The following is a 12,839-nucleotide window of genomic DNA, read 5'->3' as shown; positions in this document are numbered from 1 at the left end:
TCTCTGTTTTTAGAAGAATTTCTTTTTCTTGTTTCTTTCTCTCTTTTTGTATCATCTGACTGTCTTTTGACTCGCATTTGTATTTTTCATTGCTCTCTGTTTTTAGAAGAATTTCTTTTTCTTGTACTTCTCTCTTTTGTACTCATCTGACTGTCTTTGACTCGCATTTGTATTTTTTCATGCTCTCTGTTTTAGAAGAATTTCTTTTTTGTACTTTCACTCTGTTTGTACTCAAGCTGGACTGTCTTTTGAATCGCATTTTGGTTTGTATTTTTTCATGCTCTCTGTTGTTAGAAGATTTTTTTTTCTTGTACTTTCACTCTTTTTGTACTCATCTGACTGTCTTTTGACTCGCTTATGTATTTTTTCATGCTCTCTGTTTTCAGAAGAATTTTCTTTCTTATATTTTCTGTTTGTTTATACTCAGCTGATTGTCTTTTCTTTTGCTTTCGTTCTCTATCTTTTTTCTCTCACCACAGCTGAATTGCTTGAGTTTTTAGCTTTGCTTCGGACAATTGAAGCTGACGTACGAATTTCTTTTTGGTAGTAGGTCTGTTCCTGTAAGACTTAAACTGTTTGTTTGAACACTCATCACAGGCTCAACAATGATTTGTATTTCTATGTTTTATATATATAGCTACATTTGGCAATCCTACAGACGTTTCTTTGTAAATAGTCATGCTTAAATTCTGCCCATTTCCAATTACACCAACTTTAGTGTACATAATATATTGATTGTAACAGATTTGCTGCAGCAAATATTTCCACTTCTGTTGCCCACTGACCAATTTGTTCCATTTTTGATTGTCATTAGTACTCATGAATTTGGCAAGGGGAATGCATAACTTTTTGTATGGGGATGACATGCATGTGAGCACAAAACTGCCTTTCTCACCTGGAAGTGCTGGCTCTCACTACCCGTTATAATGTAGGACAGTGAACGGGAAGAAACAGTTTCCATCCCCAATAATACTTTCTGTTGCCAGTGGTTCTGTATCACGAAGATGAGCAAGCTCCTTGCAGCTGTTAGTAGATTGTTTTAAAAGTTGCAATTTAAGTTGTGAGCAAAGGATGACTGCCACTCAAAATCAATAGGTGAAAATGTTCTTATTGGAATTATTAATTTCTCATTATTTATGCCTCTGAGGTGAACACCGGAATCATTGTTACATTTGTGTGATATAAAAGTTTTTGGTTAGTGCTATATAGCAGCTTACAATTTTTGCAGAATGTACATTTGTGCTTTTCTAAAAGATGCTCTGTTGAAACTGTTCTTTTACAAAAATTACATGAAACCTGGCTTTACAAACATGTGTCTTCAGTCGTTGGGTTAGAGGAACAGATAATATTACACGTTTTCACATCGGGGGACATGTATGTTGGAAAGTCCCTTTTTGTAGTAAATCTTTTGAAACATGTTCTGCACCAATAGATGTTTCCATTATAAATGTGAGCTCCACGGTTTCCAAGAAGAAATCATGTCTGGAATAAACAAGAGCACCACATAACGGGTCGCGCTCGGCTACAGGGTCAGTTTTGAACAAGGGCTGTTTGTAAAACATGCATGCCCCTCATATGGGCTGTCAGTTGTAGTGGCAGCCATTGTGTGAATACTTTTGGGGCACTGTGAACTTGACCTTTGATCTAGTGACATGAAAATCAATAGTGGACATTTGCCAGTCATGATCAATGTACCTCTGAATTTTCATGATCCTAGGCCTAATTATTCTTGAGTTATCATCAGGAAACCATTTTACTGTTTTCGAGTCACTGTGGCCTTGACCTTTGACCTAGTGACCTGAAAATAAGAGGGGTCATCTGACCAGTCATGATCAATATACCTATGAAGTTTCATGATCCAAGGCGTAAGCATTCTTGAGTAATCATCTGGAAACCATTTTATTATTTCGAGTCATTGTGACCTTGACCTTTGGACCTAGTGACCTGAAAATCAATAGGGGTCATCTGCCAGTCATTATCAATGTACCTATGAAGTTTCATGATCCTAGGCGTAAGCCCTCTTGAGTTATCATCTGGAAACCATTTTACTGTTTAGAGTCACTGTGACCTTGACCTTTGACCTAGTGACCTGAAAATCAATAGGGGTCATCTTCCAGTTATGATCAATGTTCCTATGAAGTTTCATGATCAAGGCCGTAAGCATTCTTGAGTTATCATCCGCAAACAATTTTTACTGTTTCGAGCCACTGTGACCTTGACCTTTGACCTAGTGACCTGAAAATCTATAGGGGTCATCTGCGAGTCATGATCAATGTACTATGAAGTGTCATGATCCTAGGCAAAACCGTTCTTGAGTTATCATCCGAAAATCATTTTACTATTTCCGATCCACCGTGACCTTGTCCTTTGACCTTGTGACCTTCAAAATCAATAGGGGTCATCTGCAAGTCATGATCAATCTACCTATGAAGTTTCATGATCCTAGGCGTATGCGTTCTTGAGTTATCATCCGAAAACCATTTTACTATTTCAGGTCACTGTGACCTTGACCTTTGACCTAGTGACCTCAAAATCAATAGTGGTCATCTGCAAAGTCATGATCAATCTACCTATGAAGTTTCATGATCCTAGGCGTATGCGTTCTTGAGTTATCATCCGGAAACCATTTTACTATTTCGGGTCACTGTGACCTTGACCTTTGACCTAGTGACCTCAAAATCAATAGGGGTCATCTGCAAGTCATGATCAATCTACCCATGAAGTTTCATGATCCTAGGCGTATGCGTTCTTGAGTTATTATTCACAAACCATTTTACTATTTCTGGTCACCGTGACCTTGACCTTTGACCTAGTGACCTCAAAATCAATAGGGGTTATCTGAAAGTCATGATCAATGTACCTATGAAGTTTCATGATCCTAGGCCCAAGCGTTCTTGAGTTATCGTCTGACAACCACCTGGTGGACGGACTGACCGACAGACCGACCGACATGAGCAAAGCAATATACCCCCTCTTCTTCGAAGGGGGGCATAATAATGTAAAACCTAGTAAATAACAAGCAAATTCGTAGAATTGATATCCCCCCGCAACATATGCTTTGTTTGAGGATGGGTGCAAATCGGACGGATGAACATACTGACAGATGGACGGACGGAGGACAATACCTCAAAACTAAGACAGAGGCAGGTTCTTGAGCCTTCAAAATTTATTTAGGTGAATTAATAAGTCGTGCGTTTTCCACAAAAACATTCAATGTTTATATACACTCAATTTTCAGAGTGTTGCAGAGTGAACACAACATCTGTTATGTTAAAAAGATATGGCTCCGGACACAAAAGTGCCTATAGTAAAAGCATTTTTTCAAGATACAAAGGGCCATAACTCTGGTTTTAACAGATGGTGTACAATGCCATTTGGCGTGAATCATCCTCTTATGCTTATATATACTCATACGAAGTCTCAATGAAATATGCCAAAGCACTTCTAAGATATGGCTCCGGACACAAAAGTGACGGACGGACGGACAGCCGGACAACGCCAAAACAATATCCCTCCACCTCTGGCAGGGGATATATACTCATACCAAGTTTCAATGAAATCCGCCAAAGCACTTCCAAGATATGGCTCCGGACACAAAAGTGCCTATAGTAAAAAGCATTTTTTCAAGATACAAGGGCCATCACTCTGTTATTAACAGATGGTATACAATGCCATTTGGCATGCATCATCCTCTTATGCATATATATACTCATACCAAGTTTCAATGAAATCCGCCAAAGCACTTCCAAGATATGGCTCCGCACACAAAAGTGCCTATAGTAAAAAGCATTTTTTCAAGATACAAAGGGCCATAACTCTGTTTTTAACAGATGATGTACAATGCCATTTGGCGTGCATCATCCTCTTATGCATATATATACTCATACGAAGTTTCAATGAAATCCGCCAAAGCACTTCCAAGATAAGGCTCCGGACACAAAAGTGCCGGACGGACAGACGGACAGACAGCCGGACGGACGGACAACGCCAAAAACAATATCTCTCCGCCTCTAGCGGGGGATAATAACTCACTTGCGTACTGGTATATAAAGGGATCAGAATTTATTTTGATTAGAACATGTACTGCAACATCATAGCAGATATATATATATATATATATATCAAATTATTATTTAAGTTTTCCAAATCTATTCCTTTACACTAAATATATATATACATAATTTTTCAGTGACCTGTTAGAGAACATAAATACAGATTTAGATGGTTTATTTACTAAAGACGAGTTGAAATTATTTCTTATTTTCTATGCTGATGATCAAATTCTATCCGCAACATCACCAAACTCACTACAACACATGTTAACAGACATAGAAGCATACTGTAATGCATGGACATTGAAAATAAATACAGCTAAAACAAGTGTTAATTTTCGAATAAGAAACTCATTACACAAACATCAATATCTTTCTGTATGGTGAAAAACTAGAAGTTATTACTTCCTTTAACAAGGGCTGTTTGTAAAACATGCATGCCCCTCATATTGGCTGTCCATTGTAGTGGCAGCCATTGTGTGAATACGTTTTTTTTTCACTGTGACCTTGACCTTTGACCTAGTCACCTGAAAATCAATAGGGATCATTCTGCCAGTCATGACCAATGTACCTATGAAGTTTCATGATCCTGGGCCTAACTATTCTTGAGTTATCATCAGGAAACCATTAAACTGTTACGAGTCACTGTGACCTTGACCTTTGACCTAGTGACCTGATAATTGATAAGGGTCATCTGCAAGTCATGATCAATGTACCTCTGAAGTTTGATGATCCCAGGCATAAGCATTATTGAGTAATCATCCAGAATCCATCTTACTATTTCGAGTCACTGTGACCTTGACATTTGACCTAGTGACCTGAAATTAATAGGGGTCATCTGCCAGTCATGATCAATGTACCTATGAAGTTTCATGATCCTAGGCGTAAGCATTCTGTAGTTATCATCTGGTAACCATTTTACTGTTTTGAATCACTGTTACCTTGATCTTTGACGTAGTTACCTGAAAATCAGGGGTCATCTGCCAGTCATGATCAATGTACCTATGAAGGTTCGTGATCCTAGGCCTAAGCATTCTTGAGTTATCATCCGGAAACCATTTTACTATTTTGAGCCACTTTGACCTTGACCTTTGACCTAGTGACCTAAAAATCATTAGGGGTCATCTGCCAGTCATGATCAATGTACCTATGAAGTTCCATGATCCTAGGCCTAAGCGTTCTTGAGTTATCATTCAGAAACCATCTGGCGGACCGACCGACATGTGCAAAACAATATTTCCCCTCTTCTTCTATGGAGGCATAAATATGTGGGGGTTTACTTATTTAAAAACAGAAAATGTATTTTAACTCAAAATGCATAGCAGACCATGGGTCAAAATAAATGCACGGACTATTCTCAGTATTCAACATGTAAGAATTCAGCACCAAAAGCAAACTTAAACTCTTTGATATCTTACTAGCATCAATTTTGAATTACTCGTCTGAGAAGATATTCAAGCTGTCCACAAAAATAATTATTAAGGAAATTACTGTGTGTAAATAAATCAATCAACCTTAGCGGGTTGTATGTAGAATTAGGAGGAATACCCTTTAATGAAATACGGAAAATACACATCTATAATCACTGAGAAGGCATTGCAAAGTTGGCATTGATAGTAAATTAGTTATGAAACAAAGGCTATTTGTAAAACATGCATGCCCCCCATATGGGCTGTCCGTTGTAGTGGCAGCCATTGTGTGAATACGATTTTTGGCACTGTGACCTTGACCTTTGACCTAGTGACCTGAAAATCAATAGGGGTCATCTGCGGGTCACGATCAATGTACCTATGAAGTGTCATGATCCTAGGCAAAAGCGTTCTTGAGTTATCATCCGAAAATCATTTTACTATTTCCGGTCACCGTGACCTTGACCTTTGACCTTGTGACCTCAAAATCAATAGGGGTCATCTGCATGTCATGATCAATCTACCTATGAAGTTTCATAATCCTAGCGTATGCGTTCTTGAATTATCATCCGGATACCATTTTACTATTTCGGGTCACAGTGACCTTGACCTTTGACCTAGTGACCTCAAAATCAATAGGGGTCATCTGCATGTCATGATCAATCTACCCATGAAGTTTCATGATCCTAGGCGTATGCGTTCTTGAGTAATCATTCAAAAACCATTTTACTATTTCAGGTCGACGTGACCTTGACCTTTGACCTAGTGACCTCAAAATCAATAGGGGTCATCTGCGAGTCATGATCAATGTACCTATGAAGTTTCATGATCCTAGGCCCAAGCGTTCTCGAGTTATCGTCTGACAACCACCTGGTGGACGGACCGACAGACCGACCGACCGACATGAGCAAAGCAATATACCCCCTCTTCTTCGAAGGGGGGCATAACAATTCTTTATCCATATATTCAATGTTCAGGTTTGATGTCCATGAATTAAGTTTAATAAAATTGTCATGTTGTTTTCAGCTTTTGGGGGGTCATTTCTTGCTCTAACTCACTTTCTTCTGATTTGTTTGCAATGTCTTCATTTAAATTGTCATTAAAAATATCTTGAGAAGAGCAATTAACAATTTCTTTCTCAAGCATTTGAATCTTAGCTTTTAGTTCTTCCAATTGCCTTTCTTTACAAGCAAGCTTAACTTGAAGAAGACCATTTTCTTGCAATGCTTTTGATTTTGTTGTCTCTGTATACTTAAGTTTTTCTTTTAACATTTTATTTTCCTCTGTAAGGGATTGCAACTGTTCCATATGTTTTTTATTTCTGAATTCCAATGTGAGTGCATCGCATTTGGTTTTCCTGGCAATTTTTTCAAGCACAACTGTCGCCTCTTGAGTTTTCCCATTACTAATTTTATGCACAACTCCAAGAAGTTGCAACTCCATGTCCTTGACAGCGGCTATAACTTTTTCACAATCCATTGTGATTATCTGAAAGGGCCATAATTCTTACAAAATGCTTGATACAGTTGTCTGCTCTTGTTTATAGATTGGGGGCATGTTGTTCAAGAAGTTTGCAAAACAAGGGCTGTTTGTAAAACATGCATGCCCCCCATATGAGCTGTCAGTTTGTAGTGGCAGCCATTGTGTGAATACGTTTTTTGTCACTGTGACCTTGACCGTTTCCTAATGTAAGTTATCATCCGGAAACCATTGTACTATTTCGAGTCAATGTGACCTTAACCTTTGACCTAGTGACCTGAAAATCAATAGGGGTCATCTGCCAGTCATGATCAAGGGGGGAGTGAGAGGGGGGTTATAATGTGGGATGTGATAATTTATTAGATGTTTTAAAAAAAAATGGGGGGGGGGGGGGGTCGGGGGGGTAGGGGGGGGTGGGGGTGAGAGGGGGGTATAATGTGGGGTGTGGTAATTTATTAGAAATTGAAAAAAAAAAAATTGGGGGGGGGGAGGGTGGGGAGTGGGGGGTGTAGGGTGGAGTGAGAGGTGGGTAAAATGTGGTGTGTGGTAATTTATTAGATGTTTAACAAAAATTGGGGGGGGGGGGGAGGTTGGGGGGTAGGGGGGGTGGGGGTGAGAGGGGGGTACTAATATGGGTGGGGGAAATTTATTAGATGTTTAAAAAAATATTGGGGGGTTGGGGGGGGTAGAGGGGGTGAGAGGGGGTAATAATGTGGGGTGTGGTAATTTATAAGATGTTTTAAAAAAAAAAAAATGGGGGGTGGGGGTAGGGGGGTGGGGGTGAGAGGGGGGTATAATGTGGGGTGGGTAATTTATAAGATGTTCAAAAAAAATTGGGGGGGGTGGGGGGTAGGGGGGTAAGGGGGTAGGGGGTGAGAGGGGGTAATAATGTGGGGTGTGGTAATTTATTAATGTTAAAAAAAATTGGGGGGTTATGGGGGTAGCGGGGGGAGTGAGAGGGGGGTATAATGTGGGTGTGGTAATTTATTAGATGTTTTAAAAAAAATTGGGGGGGATGGAAGGAGTGGGGGGTAGGGGGGGTTGTGGGGGTTGAGAGGGAGATATAATGTGGGTGTGGTAATTTATAACGTTTAAAAAATAATGGGGGAAGGGGGGTTGGGGGGTAGGGGGGGGTAGGGGGAGTGAGAGGGTGGGGGTTTGGGGTGGTAGGGATGTGGGGGGCGAGAGGGGGTAATAATGTGGGGTGGGGAAATTTATTAGATGTAAAAAAAATGGGGGGGGGATGGGGGGGGGTAGGGGGGTGGGGGGTGAGAGGGGGGGTATAATTGTGGGGTGTGGTAATTTATTAGATGATGTTTAAAAAAAAAAAGATGCGATGTGAAACACAATGTCCCCCTATATGACGTTTGACCTTGAAGGATGACCATGACCTACACCCTTCACCACTCAAAATGTGCAGCTCCATGAGATACACATGCATTTCAAATATAAAATTGCTAGCTTCAATATTGCAGAAGTGACATTACATGAGCAATTTTGACCCATATATTTGACCTGAAGGATGACCTCGACCTTGACCTTCACCACTCAAACTGTGCAGCTCCATGAGATACACATGCTTGCCAAATATCAAGTTGCTATCTTTAATATTGCAAAAGTATTCATAAAATAAGCGATTTGGGCCACATATATTTGACCTCTGACCTTGAAAGATGACCTTGACCTTTCACCACTCAAAATGTGCAGCTCCAAGAGATACACATGCATGCCCAATATCAAGTTGCTGCCCAATATCAAGTTGCTATCTTCAAGATTGCAAAAGTATTCATAAAATAAGCGATTTGGACCACATATATTTGACCTCTGACCTTGACCTTTCACCACTCAATATGTGCAGCATTATGAGATACACATGCATGCCAAATATCAAGTTGCTATCTTCAATACTGCAAAAGTATTCATAAAATGAGTGATTTTGGCCATATATATTTGACCTCTGACCTTGAAGGATGACCTTGACCTTTCACCACTCCAAATGTGCAGCTCCATGAGATACACATGGATGCCAAATATCAAGTTGCTATATTCAATACAGCAAAAGTTATTGCAAAATGTTAAAGTTGCTGCAAAACCAACCAACCAACAGACCAACCAACAGAGAGGGCAAAAACAAAATGTCCCCCACTACTATAGTGGGGGACATAAAAATGGGGGGGGGTGAGGTGGGGGGGAGGGATTCTGGTAGGGGCGTGGGGTATTGTTTGGGTGGACTCCATTGTGGTATTCAGGTAAGTGTTGTTTTGTCAAAGTAATAATAAAATGTGATCATAAAAAATAACAAATGATCTCACACTGACATGATAAATATCCTCTATTCATTAAACATGAAATTTTAACTTATTGCATTTGTTTCCCTTGTATATAAGAAAGATATAATTGTGTATTGTGTATTACCTTCCCTGTCCTGCTTATATTTATATTAATCAACAAAATCAAACATTAACACAATATTTAATATACGAAATATAAAAAAAATCTCATATTCTGATAATATTTTTACTGATCCACTTCATTTTACTCAATTGGACTGATAATTATAGAATTAGGATTACAGACCAGTTGCTTCAGTTATATTGTTCAGAGTTCGCCCTGTTTGCCGCGTATGCATTCTTGAGTTATCATCCAAAAACCATTTTACTATTTCGGGTCATCATGACCTTGACCTTTGACCTAGTGACCTAAAAATCAATAGGGGTCATCTGCTAGTCATGATCAATGTACGTATGAAGTTTCATGATCCTGGGCCCAAGCGTTCTTGAGTTATCATCTGACAACCACCTGGTGGACGGACCGACAGACCGACATACCGACATGAGCAAAGCAATATACCCCCTCTTCTTCGAAGGGGGGCATAATAATAAAGCAATATGTCAATGGAGGTGGTACGCAAACTTTAACATAGATTTGTCATTCATATGCCAAGTACAGTATTATTTATCAATATGCCCCTTTAACAAACGAATATACCAATAAAACAAGAGCACCACATAATGGATGCCATGCTCGGCTGCGAAAGCTTGTCAGATTTATTTATATTTTATTTTTTTTAGAGATCACAGTGACCTTGACCTTTGATCTAGTGATCCAAAATGGGTGTGGCGTGTAGAACTCATCAAGGTGCATCTACATATGAAGTTTCAAAGTTGTAGGTGGAAGCACTTTGATTTTAGAGCAAATGTAGAGGTTTATGTTAAAGTTTTATATTAAAGGTCACAGTGACCTTGACCTTTGACCTAGTGACCCAAAAATGGGTGTGGCGTGTAGAACTCATCAAGGTGCATCTACATATGTCATTTCAAAGTTGAAGGTGGAAGCAGTTTGATTTTAGAGCCTATGTTAAAGTTTTATATTAGAGGTATAGTGACCTTGACCTTTGACCTAATGACCCAAAAAATGGATGTGGCGTGTAGAACTCATCAAGGTGCATCTTCATATGCAGTTTCAAAGTTGTAGATGGAAGCACTCTGATTTGAGAGCCAATGTTAAGGTTTATAATTAAGTTTTATATTAGAGGTCACAGAGACCTTGACCTTTGACCTAGTGACACAAAAATGGGTGTGGCATGTAGAATTCATTAAGGTGCATCTACATATGAAGTTTCAAAGTTGTAGGTGGAAGCACTTTGATTTTAGAGCCTATGTTAAAGTTTTATATTAAAGGTCACAGTGACCTTGACCTTTGACCTAGTGACCCAAAAATGGGTGTGGTGTGTAGAACTCATCAAGATGCATCTACATATGAAGTTTCAAAGTTGTAGGTGAAAACACTTTGATTTAAGAGCCAATGTTAAGGTTTTAGCACAACGCCTACGGCGGACGACGAGCTGGCTATGACAATACCTCGGGTTTTCTCATTAAACAGCCAAGGTAAAATTAACACAAGGGCTGTTTGTAAAACAAGCATGCCTCCCATATGGGCTGTCCGTTGTAGTGGCAGCCATTGTGTGAATACGTTTTTTGTCACTGTGACCTTGACCTTTGACCTAGTGACCTGAAAATCAATAGGGGTCATCTGCGAGTCACGATCAATGTACCTATGAAGTGTCATGATCCTAGGCAAAAGCGTTCTTGAGTTATCATCCGAAAATCATATTACTATTTTGGGTCACCGTGACCTTGACCTTTGACCTTGTGACCTCAAAATCAATAGGGGTCATCTGCGAGTCATGATCAATCTACCTTTGAAGTTTCATGATCCTAGGCATATGCGTTCTTGAGTTATCATCCAAAAACCATTTTACTATTTCGGGTCACCATGACCTTGTTCTTTGACCTAGTGACCTCAAAATCAATAGGGGTCATCTGCGAATCATGATCAATCTACCCATTTAGTTTCATGATCCTAGGCCTATGCATTCTTGAGTTATCATCCGGAAACCATTTTACTATTTCGGGTCACAGTGACCTTGACCTTTGACCTAGTGACCTCAAAATCAATAGGGGTCATCTGCGAGTCATGATCAATCTACCCATTTAGTTTCATGATCTTAGGCGTATGCATTCTTGAGTTATCATTCAAAAACCATTTTACTATTTCGGGTCACCGTGACCTTGACCTTTGACCTAGTGACCTCAAAATCAATAGGGGTCATCTGCGAGTCATGATCAATGTACCTATAAAGTTTCATGATCCTAGGCCCAAGTGTTCTTGAGTTATCGTCTGACAACCACCTGGTGGACGGACCGACAGACCGACCGACAGACCGACAGACCAACAGACCGACCGACATGAGCAAAGCAATATACCCCCTCTTCTTCGAAGGGGGGCATAATAAAAAGAGCTGTGTTCATGAAACACAATGCCCCATACTGCGCTGCTTTGAAGCCATATATTTGACCTTTGACCTTGAAGGATGACCTTGACTTTGAACTTAACCACTCAAAATGAGCAGGTCAATGAAAAACGCATGCATGCCAAATATCGGGTTGCTATTTTCAATATTGCAAAATTTGAGCTTTGACCTTGAAGGATGACCTTCACCTTTCACCACTCAAATGTGCAGCTCCATGAGATACACGTGCATGCCAATTATCGAGTTGCTATCTTCAATATATAAAAATTTAAACAATGACCTTGACCTTTGACCTCGGAAGGATTACGTTGACCTTTCACCACTCAAATTGTGCAGCTCCACGAGGTACGCATGCATGCCAAATATCAAGTTGCAATCTTTAATGTTAATTTTTTTTACAGTTTACCTTGACCTTTGACCTTGAAGGATGAACTTGACCTTCACCTTTCACCACTAAAAATGTGAAGGTCCATGAAATACGCATGCATGCCAAATATCGAGTAGCTATCTTTAATATTTCAAAATTTGACCTTTGATCTTGACCTTGATGGAGGACCTTGACCTGTCACCACTCAAAATGTGCGGCTCTATGAGATACGCATGCATGCCAAATATCGAGTTTCTATCTTTGATGTTACAAAATTTTTAACTTTGACCTTGACCTTTCACCACTCAAAATGTGCAGCTCGATGAGATTCACATGCATGCCGAATATCTTCAATATTGCAAAATTTGACCTTTGACATTGACCATGAAGGATGACCTTGACCTTTCACCACTTAAAATGTGCAGCTCCATGAGATACATAATCATGCATGCCAAATATCAAGTTGCATTTTTCAAAGTTCAATATTGCAAAAGCTATGAACAATATTAAAATGTTTCGCACGCACAGAGGCCATTGATGTGACCTTTGACCTGGAAGGAAGACCTTGACCTTTCACCACTCAAAATGTGCAGCTCCATGTGATTCACAAACATGAAAAATATAAAGTTGCTATCTTCAATATTGCAAATGTTATGGCCAATGTAAAAGTTTCTGGACGCACAGGCTGACAGACGTACAGTTCAACTGCTATATAGCAC

The 12,839-nt window shown here is 39.6% G+C and overlaps 1 long non-coding RNA gene across 1 annotated transcript; it reads right to left on the bottom strand.

The window, feature by feature from the left end:
* Window positions 1-2,395: 2,395 nt before the first annotated feature.
* On the bottom strand, window positions 2,396-6,462 carry LOC127867745 (uncharacterized). The gene is made up of 3 exons (XR_008043642.1): window positions 6,232-6,462; window positions 2,571-2,817; window positions 2,396-2,424 (listed from the first exon to the last, which is right to left on the bottom strand). It is a non-coding gene; the product is annotated as an uncharacterized LOC127867745 (long non-coding RNA).
* Between the last annotated feature and the right edge of the window lie 6,377 nt (window positions 6,463-12,839).

Source organism: Dreissena polymorpha, chromosome 2 (assembly GCF_020536995.1).
Source record: "Dreissena polymorpha isolate Duluth1 chromosome 2, UMN_Dpol_1.0, whole genome shotgun sequence".
NCBI lineage: Eukaryota > Metazoa > Mollusca > Bivalvia > Myida > Dreissenidae > Dreissena > Dreissena polymorpha.
Note: the sequence above shows the minus strand (reverse complement) of the source record. Positions and strands in the feature narration are given on the sequence as shown.